This window comes from Drosophila sulfurigaster, chromosome 3 (genome assembly GCF_023558435.1).
Source record: "Drosophila sulfurigaster albostrigata strain 15112-1811.04 chromosome 3, ASM2355843v2, whole genome shotgun sequence".
NCBI lineage: Eukaryota > Metazoa > Arthropoda > Insecta > Diptera > Drosophilidae > Drosophila > Drosophila sulfurigaster.
Genome location: NC_084883.1, coordinates 34,935,448 through 34,957,301, shown reverse-complemented (window position 1 = coordinate 34,957,301; position 21,854 = coordinate 34,935,448).

The following is a 21,854-nucleotide window of genomic DNA, read 5'->3' as shown; positions in this document are numbered from 1 at the left end:
GAGTGAGAACTGTAGATACTCATAGCATGACCATGACCAGGATGACGACAACAAGGAGTACTACGAAGAAGAAGAAGTAGAAGAAGCAGAAGCGGATGTGCTGCGAGTTGATGATGTTGACGGGGAAAAACTGCAAAGATGAAACACTGCAGAAATGAAAAACTTTGCATGCTGAGTTCGAGTTACAGTCGGAATCGGAGTCGGAGTCATAGTCGGAGTCGTTGTCTGTTTGTTTTGGTTTTTTGCTGTTGTCGAGAGCTGAATAACAAATTGCCAGAGAAAACTAACTAGACCAAATATTTATTTTTTAACACGTTAATCTCACAAATCCCCTGCTCAAGTGCAACAACAACAACGAGAAAAACATCAAACCGCACACAGTTGTCTGTGTAAACAATATGACACCAGATACTTCATGCCACAACCACAATGAGTTTCGAGTTGTTCTTTCGTTCGTTCACGTTTTTCTACAGATTTGTAAATCATGATGATGGCCTGGACACCGATTCTCACTGGACGCAGGAGTCTAAACAAACACAGCTCAGACAGCACTCAGTAACAGTAGCCAAGGCCCAACAATAAGCATTGGCCATAATCAGCCGCAGGCCTCAGCAAAACAACAACAACCATATTACGAAGAATCGGAGCTGTCACCACTTGACTTGACTTCTCCCCAGACTCGCTCTGAGTTGCCCTCGGAGACGCCACACACCATCCGCACTGCACTTTTTCTTTTTCCACATAAAACATGACGCAGGCGTCGCAGCCTGCTGACAAAAATGTCGCGCCCAAAGGCAATGTCACTACAAAAAATACCAAATAAATTATGATTGTCTGACACGACGAATTTAGAATATCCTACGAGACTCAAGAATATGGAATTATAATTGATCAACAGCAGGCTTCAATTGATTTATTTGCGAGAAATAAATCACAACATTTTAAAGCATTTATATTATTAATTACAAACGTAAATTTAATTAATAATTCTAGATAGCCAATGCATTGACATTGCAATGTCTATTAGAAATGTATATTCTTGTGTGTAATAATATTTATATATAATTATTTAACATATTTTAAATGTTCATTTGAAATGTAAAAACAACAAAAATAAAAAAACATCAATTCATATTGCTTAGAAATTTTAAATTTAAACATCTAATTTTATTATTGCAATGGAAAAGCTACATATGTATACGTATGTAGTTCATATATAAGGTTTAATATTTAAACTTACATATATTAGATTGACAAAGAAATTTCGATTTAAATCTCTTATATTTAAAATATATTGCAATGCCTTTATATGTATTAAATAATTTGATATATTTCATTCGTTATAAATTATGTTATAAATACCACATTAGATTTTGATTATTAGATTTTAAATATTGATTGCAGTATGAAATTTCTTTTCAGTGCAATTTATGTGTTAAAATAGTAATATATAAAAATAAATCTTTAACAAAATGAAATTGAAAATTGCAATTTTAATTTGTTTGCAAATTTCAAATTTCCTTCCTATAAATATTTTGTTTGTTTATAATTTCAATCACAAGTTTCGTTTCCAATGATTGTTTATCACTTTACTATCAATATTTTCTGGGTCAATTTGCAATTTGAACATTGTACTGAAAGCAATTGACAATAAAGAGTATTTAGTCGGTGCACAGCAAAAATTAAGACTGTGAATTCAATTTGTATGAAAAGCTAACAGAACAGGGAAAAGTACGTATTTTTCCCCTGTTTTTTCTTTCCTTTTTTTAGCCACTCGACAGAAACGAAGCCTTTTCGAGGCTGTCCAACTCAACTGTCAGGCGACTACGTTGAGGTTTTCTAAGTGAGTGAGAAATGCTATATTTGTGTAAATGTATGTGTTTGTGTGTGTGTGTGTGTATCTGTGTGGTCCACTCTTGACGCAGTTCAAGTGGCCGTTGGGTTTGGCCCCAAAAGGCAACAACAGAAACAACTCACTGGGTGGCATCGTCTAGATTGTGGGAGGGAAATGTGAAATGGGTTGCAATTGTGTTCGTCTTTTGTGTGTTTGTGTGTGTTAGTGTGTGTGTGTGAGTTGGTCAATGCGCGAGCTTGTTAATTATGATAACCAGACAGCTGGGTCAGTTTAACACAATAGCCAGAGTACAGTGTAAATGCAGAGCAGCAGCTAATTAGCGATGGCTAACTAAAAGCCTGCGCCTAATATCGAATTGAGCAAGTAGCTGGAGACCTGCGGATCTCCAACAGCGACTCGGACACGAGCTGCTTCATTAGCGCACATTAGCGAAAACTAAATTTCCGCTTTCTGCTGATGAAGATGAAACACATGCCAAGAACAACAACAATCGAATAACAACAGCTGAAAGTGAGCAATACAAAGCGAAAACCCATCGAAACGCCGCAGGTGATTTTTGTTTTCAGCCAAAAATAACAAAACCTCGTACCTCGAACCGAAAGCAAAACACGCAGCAATATAATTAAGAGCCTCAAGTGTATTTAAATCAAAAAAAAGCATAAGACAAGAACAAGCAAAAAAAAAACAAAACAAAACCGAAACCGAAACTTGAAGTCGCGTCATAAAGGAATTGGGCTTAAGGCTTTCGGTTTTGAGCTCTGGGATGAGTCGATTGGCAGGCAGCTGTTGTTCTGGCTACGCTTTTGTCTGCATTTAATGTTAATGCAGAAGTAAACCCCATGGAGCCCGAAGATTCACACTGACACAGTGCTCCAAACTGTGAACGAATCGAATTTCGGCAAGCTGCAAAATTTTAAATGCACTACACAGCAAACTAAAGGGGAATGTGACTTAAATGAGCTTTAAAGAAGTGAAAAAATAAATTAAATACTAGCTAGGATATATCTTTAATAAAATGTCATGTATTTGACCTTTTTAGTATTAACCCAAAATATTATCTCAATAGGAAATTTTCTTAATATGCTTTAATAAGATAAGAAATTATTTTAAATAATAATTCAAAAGGAATACAGCTGAATCTACGAAATGGTCCAAGATGTAACATTACTATTCTATTTCATCCCAAATAAAAATAGGTAATTAAATATTTTTCTCCGGATTAACAAAATTTTGTAACACTAGTTACTATTTAAGAATATATTTAACATATTATATAAATAATATATTATATTCGATTCATTAATTTCTTCTTGAACTTTAAATCGTGCCATCATTTAAATTACAAAATCTAATGCAATTTATTGAACCAACGAAAGGTGCCAGACGTCATATTACTATGCAATTTATCCCAAGTAAAAACAATTGATTTATTATTTTCAATATTAACAAAATTATTAAATACTTGATAATATTTAATAGTATACATGTAGTATAAATATATTATTTAGATAATATATTAGCTTCCATTTATTCATTTCTTTCCCAATTTTAAATGTTTAAATATTTCAATTTACAAAATCTTTTACATAGACACACCTAATAAATTTGTAAGCCTTATGCAATTTATTTTACCCACACAATTTTAGCAATACGCACAAATTGAATTTTGTGTAATAAGTATAAAGTCATCAGCAAACTTCTCCACATAATTATTATAGCCAACTGTAGAAGATTATTTTGATGGGCCGCCAGTTTGTGCGACTTTAGCTGTAAATATCGGGGCAAAAAAATTGATGGCACACAGAGCACGCAGCGGGAATCGAGTACTGAGTGAGTGAAGAAGGGGGAGAAGAGTGGGAAAGGGTAAAGCAGAAAGAGACTGGGGTCTGACAGCGAGAGACTCTTCTGCTGTGTGGGGCACACCTACCCAGAGTGCCTACAAACTAACATACACAACAAGCAAGTATATGTTATGAAGATATGCCAGCTACGCACACGCGAATAACTCGCATTCACAATGCGTCCCAATACTCCCTCTGTGCTCTCCCTCCCCTGTTGTCCCCCGTTTCCCCCCCTATGTGGCCACTAAGCCGGGTTGTGCGTTGCGTGTGATGTGCGTGAAATGCAACTAAATCATGCCGCGAAATATTTCAGGGATTTCAGAAACGCACACAAAAGAAATGAGGCAAGAGCTGAAAAGCAGAAATCTGAAGGGCATTGAGAATAAGTCGAATGTGGATGGAGAGCACAGAAAGCAGAACGCAGAATGCAGAATACAGAACACAGATGAAGAACACGCTCCCGCCAGTCGGCAGATGGCCAGCAAAGCAAATGGACAGAAAGAGAGAGAGGAGCATGTTGCACGTTGCACGTTTAACGTTGAACGTTTGCTTGTTGTTGTTGATAACTTAAATGCCACATTTAGATACAAAATTTCAGTAAAGGCGGCGCATAAATCAAGCGGCAAGATCACCAGAGGCTGCCCTGCCACAAAGCAGCAGCAGCAGCAGCGGAAGCAGGGGGCGTTGCTGGAGACGAAGAACAGAAGAGCAAGAGGAAGACTGAGACGGTGAACTGGAAATGGAGATGGCGACTGCAATATGATCTTCAGAGTCTGTCTCATATAGTATAGAAAAACAGTTTCATCCAACGTATGTGTCTCGTGCGTTTAATTATTGTCATTTTTTAAAGCAATTTTGTCCCCCTAAAAGACTTTGCGTAGTTGGAGTGAAGGAGTTAAGGCAAAATCCAGGGGGAGAGGTGTCGCCTGGGAGCTGCTTAGTCACAGCTCTTTATCATCATTCGACGCCCTCATTGCCGCGCGTCGACATCATTTGACACTTTTCTGACATTTTTATCATTTAAGTCACATTCAGTTTTTGTTTATGCTCCCCGATCAGAAGCACACAAAGAATCGACCCCTTCAGCTTTTATGCCTTATGACAGCTTTACATTCCACATCTCCATCTCCCACATTCACATTCGATCCCCCCACGCACCTCTCTCCACTTTGAACAATAAAGATATTTTATTGTTGCCCAATACTGTGTTCTGTACTATTTGGTATTTTGGTATCTCTTTGCCTTAATGAAAGTGTTGAGTTCGCGTTGCGCTTTTTTTTTTGTCTTATTCCAACATTTTAATTGTTTGTTTATAGTCAACGCATTCGGGGAGCATTCGTGGGGCTCGTTAAGAGGCCCCCAATGATAAATTGCCAGACGTGCAATGAAAAACCATTCAAAATACGCCATTAAAAATTGTTGTTCAAATTCCCTTTTCGACTCAAATTGATTTAAGTTGCCAGCGTTTGTTGAAACACGAAAATGCATTAAAAACTTACAGTTACCTTAAACAACTCTATTAAAATAGAGGGATGTCTAAATGTAGCTGCTGCCTTTGCTATAGAACTCTGTGAGTACCTATGGCAAACATTTCAAAACATTTCAATCAGCTCGCTTTTTAATGTGCGCACTAAAAGTTAAGGATGAGCTGAAAGAGGGATATTTTAAATGTAGGAACTGAGTAAACAAATAATATTCAATAAAAAGCCAGTACTGACTGACTAAAAAGGGGGAATAGTGATTGAATAGATTTCAGTTTACTTTAAGTGCACTCTACCGTAACTAAACTAAATTAATTGGTAGTCCATGTAAAGGGAAAGAAAGAGAAAATAACTTTAAGCTAATGCTTTTATTTAAATCTAATTCAAAGAGTAGCTTAATGATGAAAAATTATGTTGTCAACGCATTTACAGATAGCTAGTTGGAAAAGTTTTAATCTAAATTACAATCCATAGTAGAAATGAAGTCAAGCAACGTTAAAGATTGAGATTAAATTTTGAGAAGAACACCCACGGAAAGGAAGCAAGGTAAATTGATTTAAGATTGTAATCTATTCCCAAACTAGTTTCTAGTCGTTAAGGTGAGCTAAATGTTTTTATGATGAACTAATCAGAGAAAAGAAAATTATATATGTACATGGTTTACAATATTGCTAAGAATTTCATTAGAAAACAAGTAAAATACACAACAAGCAATTGATGTTAAATATTAATAAATACTTTAACAATAGCTACTACAGTAGTTAGTTGTACCAAGTTTCCTTTAGTTTACCATAGCTCTACCATTTCAATAACAATAATTGATTCAATGTTATCAATAATTGTAAGTTCTAGGAAAACAACCACCAAACTGCAAACTGCAGCAAATTATGTGCACTTATAAATCAAATAGCCTAACAACACGGCCACTATAATTATGGGAAATTTATAAAAAATTACATAATATTTACAAGATGTTATCGAAGTTAAGTATAGGCCAGACAGACAGAGAGACACGCGGACAGACGGATAGCCAGACAGACAGACAGACGCACAGACTGCGCCAGACAGCTGCCTCTGGAGTTAACCGAGTTAATTTGTCTATTAAGCGAACGTGGGTTGTAACCATTCTCTGAGACAGCGAGTAAAGTCAGAGAATGAGAAATTTGTAAATGAGTCTAATCAGTCAGGCAAAAGGGTAAGCCTATAATTTCGTAATTACGTGTACCAGGAGCTGGCCAAAAGGAGCCAAAAAAATGAAGGCAATAAGTCAGAAAAAAAAAAAACAAAGAATACAGAACGCTTGCATGTAATGCATAATTTTTGGGAATTTGTACGATCTTCAGCATATTCCCAAAACAACCATAATTAGCAGATCCAAATGGGCTGCCCCGCTGCTTCAGAGTTCTTCGGTGGTTGCTCACCTCAGGTCAAAACGGTAGCCACCGACTTTACCCATCGCCCAGTTGCCAGTTTCCGTTCCAGTTATTGCGATGCAACCGAGATAGAGAGAGGAGAGAGACAGAGAGACAAGAGAGAGAGAGATGCAACCTTTATAGAGACATCAACAGCTGTGGCAATTTTGACATTTTGATTTGTGGTTTCTTGCGAGCGATGATGAACACGTTTATGATGTTGCCATGTGGTCGATTCGTAGTCGACACTGAAAGCCGGAAACTCTAACCCAGATATCCATAATAAAAGAAGAAGCCAATTAAAATAGAATTTTAACTGAAGACTAGAAGCTGACTTTAATTACCTTGCTGGAAAATATCATGAAATATTCAACACTGCATTAACATGAATATTTGAACGAAAATAAACGTTTTAAAACGTGCAAAATTTCAGGAAATATTCAAAACATAAAGCAAACGCTTTAATGTAAATATTTACCAACAAATCTTGTACATTGTAATTGCGAACCTTGATTAACTGCAGACATGCGAAATTTATCATTCGCAGCAACACAATATGTAGCACAATGTGTGTGCAGGGTACAACAAAATATAATGGAAAATTGTTTAGAAATATTCTGTGGACCACAATGTGAAAATGTCAGGAGCAGTTGTAACCACAAAAATAAAATACGACGATGACGACGGAGAGTTTGTTATTTTGAAACAAATTGCAATGGCCCCAAAGTTCAAAGAACCCTCAACTGACTGGCCATCCGCTTGGCTAACAGAAACATGTGCTCCGTTATGACCTATTTGGGTCATCATATATTTTTGGCACAGGACCTTTTTCCTTTTTTTAGGCTACTCTGCTTGTCTTTTATTTTAAATAGCTCACGCGCCTACGCTTTTGTCAAGGCTAGGGACAAACTCACGCACTTGCTAGCTTTATCTATAAAATATTTACTCTTGTCAGAGGAAATTTGTAAACCATTTTTAAAATACAAGCATGTTAAGGAGGAGACGATGAAGGAGGCGTCTCCCATGGTTGCTATTCCCACACATATGCTCTTGTCGTCTATGTCAAATTACTGTTTAACTTTTATGGTGTTTTGTCGTATTTTGTCGCATTTCGCCAGCTATTTATATATACCGATTGTTGTTATATTATTTTTTTGTAGCTTTTGCAGCTTATTTCTTTGGCATTTTTCGGCTGTTCGGCATGTGACGCAAATGTGACATAAAATTTGAGGGTAGAACATCCCCCATTCTCCAGCTTTTTTCTCCACTGTCTCCATCTCCATCTCCTCCACTCACACACACACAATGTGGCGCTTGTCTTGACTTCGATTTGTTGTTGCATGGCATGTTGCGTAATTGCTGCAATCTGTGGGGCGCTCTTTGGAGGTGGCTGGCTGAGCTATTGGAGCCTTGCCACATGTTGTCCCAACAGCTTTTAAATTGTTATTGATTGGGCCAGCCAGAGACACACACACACATACACACACACACACAACTTGGCCGACGAGTGTGTTTGTGACATGTTTTGGGGGACAGAGTTGTAAGGAAAGCGAAAACAAACAAATTAATATATGCACATACTTATTAAACATACTGTATATTGGAAATTGGGTTACCCAAAATATCTGGCGACTCAATAACAACAAAACAAATGTTATGTCACGACGTAAATATGTATATATGCATGCTGATATCTCAGGACCTTATTAAGATAATGTCATGAAACTTGATATGCACGCAATGTGGAGTATGGAGTTAAGTTTGTGAGAAAGAGGTTAAACCTTTCACTAATTTAATTGACCCAAATAGCTAAAACATTTAAGGCGAGTACTTAAATGAGACCCTCATACTCTATAGGCACCAGGTAAAAAAAGTTTTGATATTATAATAAATATAATAGCGAAATAATCAGAATTTTAGTAGGTAAACCTTACGAAACTTAAAAACCTCAATTAAATAGTAAGTTGATAGAATTCTTGAAGTACTATCCAATATAGCTCAAAACTTAATATAGTTAGTCAACATCAGTTTATTTTAATATTGATATAAGAACTCTAAATTCTGACCAATTAAATATCGAACAAAACAGAATCTTTTAGATTAAACTTTACGAAATTTGGTCTTTATAATTGAATATTACGCTTTATAGAATTCTTAAACGAAATACTACCCCAATTAACTCTAAATTTGATATCACAAAATTTGGTTAACTTTAATGTTTAATAATATGGTTTTAAAAAACTCTGATATTCTGGTGTTGGTCTGTTTTATTCCATAATTATATTTATGTTAATATTTATTATGTACAATCCCAAGTACATCTGCATTTACAATAGTTGAAATCACAAAATTTGGTCAACATTAGCATTGAATAGTATGGTTTATCACCAGCACTTATAAATATTAAACATTAAAGATTGGTAAACAGCAAATGGCAATTTCCGTTATCAATGCAGCTGCAGCGGACACTCGCACTATAACATATAGTAGTACATAGTGTACATGTCATATGCACACACATTCGATGATCAAAAGAAACATGAACCGAGCCCAAGAGAGCAAAAAAAAGGCGCCCAAAGCACTAGCGCCTGACCATGGTCACTGCAATGCACTTTTCTTATCTAATTGCATTTAAAGTCAATAAATTAATAAATAGCAAGCAATAAATTTAGTAAAAACAAGCCATTAATAACACTTTGGTTGACACAACAACAGCAGCAGCAGCAGCAAAAACGAGAGACCTCGGTGGTAATGTCGGTGGCTGCGGCCACAGCTCTGGCGTCTACGTTGGGTCAGGTCAACCAGCCAGGCAGCAGCTAGCCATCGAGCCGGAGCCAATGAGTCGCCAAAAGGTCGCTGACATACGCAGAGAGTGTGAGGGGAAAGGGGAGGAAAAGTTGAAAAATTGAGCGCACAATGTTTTTGTCACCAAAAACCGAAAACCGAAAACTAGCGGAAATTCTAAAGAAAAATGAAAAGTTCGTTCAATTCGTTGCACTTCGTTGAGTTTTGAAATGTGGAACGTAGCCGTGGTTCTTCATGTTGTTCCAAGTTCCTGTGAGACCCTAGTAATAACTTCGATGAAAGTGTGGGCGATTTGTGTGAGTTTTTGGCTTAACAATACGACGCAATTAATTTTAAAACTATTTAAATCAGCGCCGTCAACAATTGAAATTTTTATTGTAAATTAAATTTGATGGCCCAGCGACCCGCATGCCACACACTCAACATGCAATGTGAAACGTGCAACATGCAACAGAGAGAAGATATCAATCCTCAACGCGTGCCACTTTCCATTACCGAGAAGCTACTCGTATTTTAAAATACTATACATGCTCAGCCCAACAACTGTTTCGGGTAATTTGTTTAATTGAAAAATCGTAAAATGGCATTTTCTTTATTCTGTTTTTTTTTTTCTCTCTCCTCAACAAATTGATTTTTATGACACACACAATTGACAATTACGGATATAACGGAAATTTACGATGCAATGCATTAAGCCTTCTATTATTATGGTGCTTGCGTTTTTCCAATACAGATTCCTATTCCCATCAGAAACAAAAAGTATGTGTGACAAGCAATAAAAATAAGTGTGTCACCAGAATTGCAGTGAAAGCTATTCTACAGATCTCATGGAAAATATATATAGAATGTAATATAATCGAGAGTGCATATTTAAATTGATTTAATGTTTATTTTTTGTAATACATAAAGAATTCTATGGAAATACTTAAACAATAATATTAAACAAATTTTTAATTTTATGAAAGCAATTCGATCATATTAATGAACTAATATTTAAGTTAATATAAATATATATAACACTTACTGCATCTAGAATAAGTACACGATTTCAACGACAAATTTATACTTCAAAGACATAAATCAATAAACATAAATATACATTTTAAAGGTGCATTTCGAGTATGTATTATGAATATTTTATATATTTTCGTTTTATAAGAATACAAGTTTTATATTAACCATATGCAATCCAACACAAATATTTAATTGCAAGAATCAATTTAATACCTCAATAACTTAAATGTCCTTTGTAGGAACTATCTGCTATTTGCCGTTATAGCCACTCTAGCATTTAAGTATTCCTAAAAAGCTACAGCACTCGCACTCAAAGCCTAAGACACCATAATCTCACTCCACACAGTCAATTAAATCAGACTCTCCCCAGCTCCCAATCTTAGCCATTTCTACTCCCATTCTGATTCCCATTCCCCAAGCTCAGCCAGGTCAAGTCTATTAGCCTAAAGCACGTAGCACATTTGGCCGGCTAAGAGAGTCCTGTGGGTGCCCAGCAGCTAGCAACTTGCAGCTTCCAGCTTCCCGTATTCAGCATTTAGCCTGTTCCGTACACAATGTGCGTAGGCAATCAGACTAGACAGTGGCATATAACTTGGGAGACCACCGACAAACCACAGAAATGCACGCCACTCAAATTTGTGTGGTGCGGTGGTCTTCGTGTCAGTTTTTGTCTGAGTTTCGTATGTGTGTGTGTGTGTGTGTGTGTGTGTGTGTGTGTGTGTGTGTGTGTGTGTGTGTGAAAATGGCAGAAATAGTCGGAAAAGTGGTGAAATGCTGGCTGGAAACGTGTGCTTGCTAGCTTGCTGGCTGACAGCCGACTGACTGACTGAGTGACTGTCTCTTGGACTGATGGACTGACAAAGTGCGTTCCAGAGACAACAAATAGCATTTGGACACGCAATGGGAAATTTATGTTAGATAATGCCTTGTTCTAGTGTGTGGTGTGTATGCTGCTGATCCAGAGATAAAGTTTCAAATTAGTTTTGTGGCTGGTAATTAAATTTATTTTTTTATTAGGCCAACCGCACAACATAATGGAACAAACGAACAGGCCAAAAGGTGAACTGAACTGGCTCTCAAAATAAAGCTGCCAATTTTAAAATGAAATTTTGGCAACAAATACAAAGCTAGCTCAATCTAAATTAAGGTGTGGTTTCTAATGGAAACTCAGCATGTTTTGCCATAAATTCATACTCGTAAATATCAATTTCAATGTTTAAACAATGTGAAATCACAAGGCAAATGGCCCGTAAATATCAATAAGAAATTATGCGAAATTGTAAGAAAAACTATTCAAAGTTTATCAATATTTATTTAGCCAATAAAAATACTCGATTTTAAAACCTCTAAGCACATTAATTAAGGGCATCAATCAATTGATTATCAATAAATTTCACTAGATTTGGCAGAGTCCACAAGATGTGATAACATCTCAAGCTTTAAATAAGTTATGGAAATGCGAGTAAGTTTTGAAATTGCCAAGCACTCGAATTGAATAAATGTTGTATAAATGTTGGCCACATTTGCATAATCGAAAAGCTTTCGGCCTGTTCTTGGCAGTGCCAAAATGAAAGGCGCCTCAATTTGATTAGCATTTGATTCGTGAACTTTGCCGAACAGAGCTGTCAGTTTGGTTGACTTGATGACTCGTATCGACTGTTCGTTAGATTGATTGATTGATTGATTGATGACTCAAAGTACCAAGCAGCTAGCTAGCTAGCGAATCCAATTCGCAAGTTGCCAGTCGCAACTCTTAAAGAGGTCTTTAAGGTCGAGTTGGTTTTTCCGGAGCTTTGCAGAAAGTCAAGTCCGTTATTAGTATGTTACACAAGGGCGCGCAACCTGTTAACCCAAAAACCCCAAAAGAGAATCTCGCCAAAAGTAAAAAGTTCTTTTGTATTATTGTAACTGAAATTTCTGACAGCGACAGCAAAAACTTGCAAGCAAAAGGTAAACAAGCACGTGAAACAAACGAAGCGGATAAAACAATATCGGGAAAAATTCCATAAAAAACGCCAAAAGAAAAACTCATCTGAGCCAAGATATGAGGGGCGAAAAGGTTTCCTAATAAAGTCGCTAACAAATTGGAGCACATACATATCGCCGGGGCGAGACATAATCCTAAGGTTGGTTGCCTTGGCCTGTCCTGACTTGGGTTATGATAAAGTGCGAGAAATTCCTGAGGTCTTGTCTCCTCGAGGAAAGCGCCGCCAGGTAATTGAAATAAGCGTGGAAATTTATAAGGCTCAAAAGTTGGAACGAAAAAAGCTTTTTACCTTGTTGTTTTTTCCTTCAGACCTCCTTCAGCCTCCGCTCCAAAGACCTCCTCGAAAATGTATGCGTGTCTATTAATTATGATTTCGGGTCTGCTGAAGAGGCAGCTCCCCGCTGCCCTTGGCCCCACCTAAGCTATGCTCCCAACTGAGCGCCCACCTGCGCTCCTGGAGGCCTGGATAATAAATTCAATTTAAATGAAGCGTAAAATTCAATCAGGTCGTGGTCGAGACTCCCGACTCTGACTCTGACTCCAGTTCAGTTGAAGATTCCGTTTCAGTTTCGTGGTTTTTAGTTCTGAAGTTTGAGGCTACTGCGGCTGCGTCTGTGGCTTCTTAGGTGGTAAATTGTTTCGGGCCCAGAGCACTCGACAGATTCTGCGAAATTAGAGGGCAATGCAACAACAATAAAGAAGTCAATTTATATAAATTTTCCGTCTCTCCGTGTCCCAAAGACCCTGGCCTAGGCTCCTGCCCCTACCCCTACCCCGACCTCAGTCTCGGCCCTTGCTGCGGTCTGTGGCTCAAATGCAATTTAAGAACTGGTCTCGGTATTGTTTTTCCTTATTGTTCTCTTACGTCTCTGCTTTGTTTTTCTTTAAGTCACTCTGCGAGTGTGTTCTCGAGTGGTTTTTCTTTTCATTTTCCTTCTGCTTTTTTTCTTTCTTTTGTGTTGTACAATTTTAAATTAGGTAGCATATGTTTTGCGGTCGACTGCGGGACAGTATTCAATCAAAATGATGTTATTTTAATTTCGAAACGGATTTGCGTAGAGAATTTTTAATAAATTGTCTTTTATGGGCTCTGTCTTCCTCTTTGGGTATGAGCTACCCATAAACAATTGCCTTGCGGTTGTTGCTCTACTTCTTCCCTTCACTTCACTTTGCTCCTCTGCTGTTCATCGAGTATTCTATGTTCTGCGCTCTGTTCTGTTCTGTTATGTCCTTTGCTCTAATTTTATTGATGGTGTTTCATGTGCAGTGAATTGTGCGGACATTTGTAAACTGTAATTGCAGTTGGGTTCCGCACTCCAAATCCCCAGTACTTGGTGCTCGCAACTCGCTGCTCGACTTTGGACAAGACGCAGATGTAGTTCCCATATAAATGCATATGTTTTGCAGGCTTCACTAACTTTGCCCAGAAAGGAAACGAAGCAGCCGACAGCTGTCGAGGAGGGTATTTCAAATGGGCAAATGTGTTGAAAGCAAATTGTGAAGACTTGCCTTCGGGGATTAGATTAATTGAACCAGCTCCTAACAACATACACGCCAAGAAATCAACTCGAGATGAATGTGAATGTGAGTTTACAAAAAAAAAGGGTTACACAACAAGTGTGAGTATACTTAAGGAATAGAAAGAACGTAAAGAAATTACATGAATTGAAGTGGAAGATAAAGAAATATGCTAAGAAGCAGCTTTAAAAGAGTTATGGAAATAAACAAGAAGGAAAAACTCAACAATCAGAACTTATAAAATAGAAAATGAATAAATAGATTATATTAAATTATTGGTTATATGAAATATTCTTTTAAATAAAAATAACTTAAATATTATTTTATAAATATTCACTTTAATATAAAAGGAAAGATGTAGGACGACAGAAGTAGGTTCAATTCTCTCTTAGAAATCATGCAACAGTCTTGATTACTTTTTAGTTGTTCGTTCTCAAAAGGGACTCAATTTACTTAAGACCAGCTAAAATAAATAAAGCCAAGATACACAAAAAGTAACCCATTGCTGCCTCACTTCAACACCTCCTTCCTTAACGTAGTTATTACTGTGGCCAAAGTAAAATATTTGCTTACCTTTGTCATATGTAAAATACAAATGCCGAAAAAGAAATGGAATCCATACCTAAGATCTGCATAACGCTGAGCTTTCGCTCAAAAGGTAAAGCAATCTAATGGCTACAAAGCTTAAGCTTCAATTTGATAAACGTAAATCCCTCAAAGGAGCCTCAGTCAACATTTGTCGGCGAAGCGAACCCCCAAAAGTGGTCGCCCCCGGCGACGTTTAAGCCAACATTTCTTGCCCCGCTAGAAATTGCGAAATCAAAAAGGTGGCCCAAAGCTAAAGTATAGAAACACACACACACTTCTACTTCCACATACTGAGCATACATATATGGTATTTTTGCTCTGCTTGGCATTGATTTGAACATTGCGAAACATTTTGCTGTGCTGCGGTTTGTTTACTTAACCCAGGGTGGCGGGACGGAGCCGCAACTATTTAGAAAATTGAGACACCTACGGCTAGAAGTAACCGCCAAGTCTATTAGAACGCTGTGTTTAGAAGCTGTAAAACAAAATATTTACACGCGTTTCAACATAAAAGGCAACGCAACACGCAAAGGCGGCAACGGCAGCAGCTGGGACCATGAAGTCGAAGTCGAGGTCCTGCCCACAGGACATGCGAACGAGACATTAAAGCCAAAAGGCTCCCAGCGAAACACTTGCCGCAAAACAACTGCAAAAACATCTGAGAGAGAGCGAGGGAACAATTTTTGCCTCGAATGCTAAACATTAAACTGACAGGCGGGCCATGTCCTGGATCCTGGCTGGCTCCTTCTTCTGCCTTCTTCCGACTGCCACGTCACGTCTGCTCGACGCTTTTAGTCTAAATAAAGGCATTTAAAAGATTTAGAGCAAATGAACCTAACCTCAAGCATTCGCTGCTCTGTCTGCCATTTCTCGTCAAGCTTTATGGCCGAGGGAGAAGCACAAAGAGGGCGGAAGGCGGGGGGCGTCGCATAAAAACAAAAGACACGCATGTCCTTGTCTGTCTGTGTGACACTTTTATGGCAAATTTAAGACACGCAACTTCTACTTCTTCTTCTCTTGCTTTCCACTTTTGTAAGTTTTTTGGTTTTTTGCTTCGTTTTGGGTAATTTGTCAGTCGACGCTTTAATTTCTCTGACTTTTTGGCATTTGTTGACTACATGTGTGTGCGTGTGTATGTATCCTGCTTGTATCCTTGCCTTTCCTGCTGGCCCTATGATGACAAAATGACGCAAATAAAATTGTGTTGTGCATTTCCTTGGCCCGCGTGCATGTAATTGCTTAATTTTTTATATTTTCCCCTTGATTTTATTATTTTTATTTGTTAATTTTATTTTTATCCTTATTTATTTGCGCCCTTTTTCAACGCACTTTTATTGGGCTTTCCTCACCGAGCAGATTCGCTGTTAATTTTTTGCGCTTGATTTTTATCTCTTCGCCGTGGAAGTTAATTAAGTTATTAAGAGCGTCCTTTGAGCCCACTGAGCGAGTCCCCAAAAGCTGTTTATTATTATGTATGTTCTTCTGCTTTTATGACTGCCACACCACAGCACACAGCACCCACACAACACACACTCACACAGACCACAGAGCACCTAGATCAAGCCAAAAGATATTAAGTCCTCCCTATAGGGTTAGGGAACATTTGCTGCTGCTTTTTAGCTAATTAAATTGCCGTCTCTGAAGGCTGATTACCATCGCTGATATTAATATGCTAATAAATAACACAAAGTGTTCTTTTTATAGTTTTTGCAGTAATACAATATTAATGAATTGATGCCATTTCTTTTAATTTACTCGCTTCTAATGAAATATTGGGTTACTACTTTCGAACTTATTAATTGAATATATTCAAAACACATAACATTTAAAATTCCAAATTTTACTATATGTAGTTTTTCGATATTTAATGCCATTAAGACTTATACTTAAATTATAGTGAATTGATATATTGTAAAAACCAATATTTAAATGTAGTTTTATGACAACAATAATTCTTAAAAATCCAAAATTTATTTTAATATTCAGCCCTGTGTTTTTTTTATGGTATCTAATGCTTAAATCAGAATATAAAACCACAATATTTTAAGCAAAGTCTAGAATTGAAATTAAATCAAATGTTTTTGCAAATTAATTTCATTAAGTAGCAAATTGCAGTTTTGGTTAGCTATGTTTTGTTGAATCACAGTTTAATTCCAGAAATTTACCGAAGTATACTTCGATTTCAAGTGGTTTGTCAACTATTTAAACTTTGCATAAATATACTTAGTTACTGTGCAAACCGAGTCATAGACTAGTTTCCCTATTATTAGGATCCCGACGCCTACGAGAACGCACAACTTTTTAGCCGCAACTTGTAATGCAAATGAACATTAGCAATTCCAGAGCTCGGTTCGTAGACAATGGGATTACATTAAGAGAGTACTTTCCATAGAGGCCAATCCATTGTTATGCATAAAACTCTCTAGACTTTATGCATAATTCAAAATGTCCGTCAAGTTGTCATAAACTGCACGAAGCAGCAAACGAAACTGAGCCAAAAAAATTAGGAGATGGCGTAAATGTGCTTGCCAAGAAAGGAGAATGCTTCAAGGACTCTAATGAAATGCAAGAAAATGAATGAGCTGGTTAACTAACTGGCCAACTGGCTGGCTGCCTGCTTGACAACTGACTGACTGACTAAGTGTCTGATTGAGAGAGTGACTCACTCACTGGCTGACTGGCTGACTGGCTAAGTGACAGACTGCTGCCTGTCAGTGGCACTCAGTCAAGCAGCCAAGTTTCAACTTATTGCAAATGTAAATATTTTGTTTTAATTTCCGAAATGATAAAAACAACTTTTATGCGGGTCTTCTTCTCCTCCTCGCAACCGCTCAGTGAGTGAGCAGAAGATGTTGAAAATGCAGGGGGAAGCGGGGCAATAGTTTTGGGAAATTTGTTGAAAAACTGCCGGTAACATGAGACAACTCTCAAACGCAGTGATACGAGCATAAAATTATGAAAACTAATTATAGGGGTGCATCCCAGGCGGGGAGGAAAGAGGATAGTTGAGGTAGCAGATTGGAAGTTGCACGTTAGCTGAGGTGTATGTGCCTGTGTCCTACTATCTACTATGTTATATATAGTGAGAGCGAGTGGCAGCTCTCACTATCCATGGCCGTGGCACGCAAGCGTTCAGCATAATTAACCACTTATGTTTAAACAAATTTTAAGTGCTGTCCCAGCCCAGAGGCGGCCTGCTACCAACGTGGGAATAATCAGAAGAGTAACAATAATGTCAACCAAAAGCAAACAGCGACGAATATCGAATACCCTAAGGGAATTAAAGGGTGTCTTTGGTTTTCCATTGAAGCGTATAGAGTACGGGATAACTCTTTTGATGTGGCATAATAAAGGAAATAAAAGTGATTTAATGAGACTGTTGCGAAACTATGCAAAATATAATGGTGAAAGAATTTTTTGGCATTTCTTTATTTAGAATAAATCTGAAGATTGATCTTTTAAAAAAACATCATGGTACTATAGAGGATATAAAGCTTTCCAAAATTTAAATATGAAACTAACATTTTTTAAAAAAGTCTTTAGAATGAATCTAAAAACAGATCTTTTTCATGTAATCTGATATAAGATAAGATATATTTTTTAGAATATTTCGAAAGATCGCTCTTTTGATATAAAATCGAATTTTGAAAAACTTATTTTAAAATATAGATTCATCATTAGATTTAACAGAGATTAATAGTACCACATTATAATAAATAATTTGCAAAACTCCATCGAATCTTGAAATGAAACCATAATTTATCACTTCTGCTTAGAATAAACATAAAATTGAAAAAACTACCAACTACTCAGACTTTTACATGGACCACAGAAGATCTCTCAGTCTTCTCGACATACCCTCTAAACGTAGGGTATCTTAAGCTTGCAGTGTTACACTGCAGCAATGCGGTGAAGTTTAAGTGAAAAACTTTTTGTTTTTGCCGCAAAAGTTTTGCAGCATAGCGCAGCAAATTGCAGCGGCTGCCATCGCAGCAATGGGGAAAATCACAGAGAAGTCGACAGAGCAAAAGCAGAGACAGAGTTTGGGGAGGAAAGAAATACTAAAGTGCGGTAGGAAACGGAACCAAGGAATGTTAACCAAAAACAAACAGCAAACAACGCAATGACATTGATTTTTATGTGCTCCACTCACTTGCCATATTCCCTTGGCCCTCGCTCGCTCTCTGGAGCTCCATCTGAGTCCAGGATCAGGCCACAAAATGGAACAACTCAAGTAATCATTAACACGCATCGTCGTGAGAGGCCAAAAGCCGGCAGAACAGGGCAGGGCTACGCCCACCGATGTTAAGGCCAAGTTAAGCAGCTTAGCGGCAGTTGCATGCAAACGGAAGCACATTGTAGCTGCAGGACCTTAAAAGGACATTACACTCAGGACACATCAGCAGCAAGCCAAAACTACAACCAAACACACACACATACAACTTCAATGTTGTCAGGACACGCAGACAGCGCAGTTGAATAGCCGAATACTCTGAGTACACTCGTTCTTGGCTACAGTTGAATATTGTTGAATAGTTGTGCATCTAGTTGGATAGTTGCAATTAAAACCAAAGTACTTTTGCCTTTTTAAAATAGTTTCCTTTTTGGCAGGCCCGCTCTCTCACTCTTTTACTCTCCTTTCCTCATTTTATCTTTCTGTGTGCCTATCTGCCATTTCCTTGTTCTTCCTGCACTCGTTCCCTAACTAAACAGACAAAGGCAAGTGGCAGAAATGTAGCAATTACTTTAATTATTGGCGGCAGGAAATGGGTTGACAGACAGAACTGAGAAGACAACCAGACAGATAGACCGACTGTGAGTTGGCCAGTGGAGCATACAGATAGAAGACAGTCAGACAATGCGAGGGCTGCCCAAAGATATGTTCTTTAGACGCATACCAAAACAAAAATTGTTACGAACATAAAGATAGTAAAAACATAGTTCAAATGAGTGAAGCAGTCAAAAAAAAAAACTGTTTAGTTTATTCTGGAATTAAAAATTTAGATAACTATATTTTCAATATTTCATGATCAGCTGAAAAACGTAGAAAAACTACAATACATGATTGACATAATTTATATAAACTTAAAAAAGTTATTGATATAAAGAATAAATCAAAAGAAAGAAACAAAGTACAACTTTTCAAATATCAACATGTAATTTAATCGATTTGAGTGAAAATATCACTTATAGAATATTTTTCCAGGAATTAAAGGAAAACTATTAGAGAAAACTTTAGTAAATGAGCTGTCAGCAGAAGATTTTCACACTTCGACTGCTTAACTATGAAATTTCAATCAAACTAATATATCTGACTCTATGTCAACTGCAATGTTTAGAGTATAAGGAAGTTTACTAACTGCTCTCGCTGTTGGGTACTTGGAATCTCTTGCAATTTGCACGTTTCGTTTTCGCACTCCCCACACCCACGCAATTACAAGGCCAAGAAGGCACAACAGAAAAGAGAATGAGTGTAAGCGGAGTGGAGTGGAGAATGTGGGGGTAAATCTGGCAATCAGAGTCGCGAGTAGTACAAAAGTTTCATTTCTTTGATTTTCGTCTGGCGCTGCATACTTTTTGGCGCCTTGGCGCTGATTTTCGCGTTTGTTCTGATTCGCACTGCTCGACTTTTTTGCTCAGCTGATGTTAGCGTCACGTAAAAAATTAGTGACCACCCGCTGTTTGTTTTCCCTTCCCTTTTCCGTGCAATCCCTTTGTGTCCCCTACCCTCAAGAGTTCGATTTGGCATTTTTTGGCACGCCCTGAAATGGAATTCTTTTCATTAGATGCAAGTTCGATGCTACCGTAAATTGTTTGCTCACGTTCTATGCAAACTTTAAGCATGATAAATGAATGAGCATGGCATGCAGCTCTTCAATGGTTGCTCTTGTTGTTGGGCAATTAACTTTTGCCTTTTTCAATTATATTTTTTTATTGAAATGCATTTTCAACCACCGTAGCAATCTCTTCGTTCACTTTGGCATAATCCCATAAATAAGGCAGTCAACGATTTGATGGTAGGGATCGTTAGGTAGCTCAACCCGCATTTATCTCAGCATCCCTAAAAAATATAAGAACTGGACACAGTAGCTGGCATTTTTTGTTGACAGCCTCGACAATGATAGAAAAACGAGAGAAAAAACTTGAAATTGAGTCGTAATCGATGGATGTTTTCAAAATATGACAGAGACTAGAAACTAACGCATATTATAGGTATTCCCGTTGACAAGCACCACCATAAATTGTCAATCAAAATTGTAATTCCTTATAATTTCAAAAGAGTCCAAATCGAAAGCCCAATCAACGTCTGTCTCCAACTGCAACTTTGACGTTTGCATTGTTGTCAGAGACGGCGACGAACTCAAAGAAAGAGTAGAAAACATAGATTGAGACGGAGACGGAGACGGAGACAGAGACGAAGCCAATTTGTCGGGATTTCGGGCAGCAGATAAGCGGCTTAACTTGGCTTATAAATGGAAATTGCAGTCAAGACGCGTTCCTGTTTATTGAAGATGATGACGATGTCGAGCTGACAATGATGATGATGAAGTTGCATGCAGGCGATTTGAAAAAATCAGATTAATAACTTCGATTGCACTCGCCAGCAACAGTGACTACAGAATGCAACAGGAAGAGAGTGAGACAGCGAAATGATGCAGAGAGTGAGGGAGAGAAAATTACTCTGTTTTCTCTACTCTACCTGATAATTGGCTCACGTTCCAGGTAAATACTCAACGCATATGCTCCAAGCTAGAGGATTTTCCTCCTGGATGTATGTATGTGTGTGTGGGTGTGTCTGTGGATTTTAATTAAAATTTTTCACTGCGCTTTTGCAATTTGATTTTAACAAAAGCAAATGTGCAAATAGAGTATCGAGTGTTACCATAAAATTGGATTTGCTCTTGGCTCTTAGCAGAGAAAACACTTGAAATCGAATCGGCAAAGCTTCAAATCAAGGCACGTAGACAAAATGATTCTAAGAAAATGTCTCTGTTTAAGTTTGTCAATAAAAATAATGTCAAATAATTGAATTCAACGCTTGAAAATGTAGTTTGAGAAGTGGAACATTTAAATAAATCGCAATAATGTCAATTCACTTTAAATGGTTTTTGTGTTGAAAGTTTTCTTCTTGTCTTAGCAAGAAAAGAACGCTTTGCAAAAAAACCAAGAAAAACAGATGGAAGATAATTATTTTTGTGCACAAAACTAAATGATTAAAGTGAAATTTATAACAACACATGTAGTATCTTATACATTTTAAAACTATTATTTTTAGAGTTACTTTCCTTGAAATGAAATTCAAATGAAGTCATACCTAAATTAAACATTTTCTTTAACTTCAGCACCATATCA